This window comes from Galeopterus variegatus, unplaced genomic scaffold (assembly GCF_000696425.1).
Source record: "Galeopterus variegatus unplaced genomic scaffold, G_variegatus-3.0.2 Scaffold66899, whole genome shotgun sequence".
Classification (NCBI taxonomy): Eukaryota; Metazoa; Chordata; class Mammalia; order Dermoptera; family Cynocephalidae; genus Galeopterus; species Galeopterus variegatus.
This window is the reverse complement of record NW_007793010.1, coordinates 1-1,675: the sequence shown is the minus strand read 5'-3', so window position 1 is coordinate 1,675 and position 1,675 is coordinate 1. Positions and strand designations below refer to the sequence as shown.

Below are 1,675 nucleotides of genomic sequence, written 5' to 3'. Positions count from 1 at the left end.
TTTCGACTGATGTTTGGTGTCCTTTGGGAGACGAAAAAACCCTTGATCGATTTAAAAGTTCTTTCCTGTCTCATCCAGGACTTGTGAGATTCAGTCTCCTATGCACTTTCACATCCAAATTCTTTCTTGCATTTTTTTCAGCATGCTCTATTTTGATTATTTATCCCCCAAATCCAGTTGTATGTGTCCTTCCATCTTTCACTGAAATAACACCGTCATTTAGATTTTTCTCAGTGATGTCTGGGTCATACTGGCGTTCGCAAGATAATCGTTCTCATTTTTGTTATCTGATCTCCAAAAATATGGTCATAATATTCACATTGTTAAAAATTAAACTAGCACAAAACTAAAAATAAAAAAAGAAGAAAAATTAAACTAGCATTATCTCGACGCCACAGTTAATACACAGGTAGAGAGAGCCAAAGGCGGACGATTAACCCTCACGACCACGAACATTGACATCATGCATTTAAGTCGCATCACTCGGAGTGAAGCCACACTGGGTGGCCCGTTATTGTGAACCGAAAACCAGGAGAAAAACAGCGACAACAGCTACAGGAGTTGAATCATCTGAAACCGTATCCATTTGACAGTAAAGCCGGTGTTGCTTTCCGCCTCCGGGGCGGGCTCGGGGGAAGCTGTCACGTGGTTTCTGGTATTTTCTCCAACCTTCCTTCCCCGTCGCTGAAAACCGAAAACCCGGACTTCTCACGCCCCAGGGAGGGGTTTCCCGTGAGGTGGGACTTTGGGCGTTAAAACCGGGACAATCCCCGGCAAACCAAGACAGCGGGTAACCCAGGCTTTTCACCTCTTCCTGCCCCTAGTACTGCCGCTCTCGCGTATCAGATCCACAAGAGTTTGTACCGAGGACACCTTATTCTTTAACCCAGTGAGTCCCGCATGTCTAGGAACCCCCTGGGGACCTCCTCGGGACGGAGGAGTGATGGGAGAAGATTGCAGTGTGTTGAAAAGTCAGTGGGACTTGGGGAGGTGTCTTCTAAAAATGAGGACGGACGGCCTCATAAGAAGACTGTCTGCGAGGGAGCGAATGAGGTAGGGCGATAGCTGGAGACAGAGGCCGAGTCAAAGGAAATGTTGTGTTAAGGTAGTAAACACTTGGACACTCTCTCGACAGGAGAGATTCAGTGTGGAAGGAGAGAGGGATACTGAGGCAGGAAGCGGAACGGCTTCCTCTTGCATCGAGACGAAACGGATGGCACCTGTGCAGGTAACGGTGCAGGTTTCCGAGAGCAAGTGTTGGGGATTTTCCACCTGACGTGAAGAGCGGGGTCATCGGTTCAAAGTGAGGGGAGCAAAATCAGCAGGATCAACAGTGACTTTCTTCTTCTGGTTAAGGTTTTGGAAAGTGTTGAGCTTTTAAGACGTTCCAACGGAGCACTTCATTTTAGAAATTCAAGTTGAAGCTAATCTGGAACAGTAAAAGTAAAATTAAACAAAGTAAAGTTCAGTGCTAAAAAAGTGTGATGACGCCGTGTGCCCACCTGCCTTCTTAGCGCAGTAGGCAGCGCGTCAGTCTCATAATCTGAAGGTCCTGAGTTCGAACCTCAGAGAGGGCAGTGTAGTTTTTGTCCCCACACTTACCACCAGAAAGAAAGTGGTGCTGTTCAGTATAAATATGACTCTACAACTCCTGGCCATTAGACTGGATTTACAT

At 46.6% G+C, this 1,675-nt stretch overlaps 1 non-coding gene across 1 annotated transcript; it reads left to right on the top strand.

Moving 5' to 3' along the window:
* The first annotated feature begins 1,504 nt into the window (after positions 1–1,504).
* TRNAM-CAU lies at positions 1,505–1,577 on the top strand. Its single transcript has one exon. It is a non-coding gene; the product is annotated as a tRNA-Met (tRNA).
* Positions 1,578–1,675: the final 98 nt, after the last annotated feature.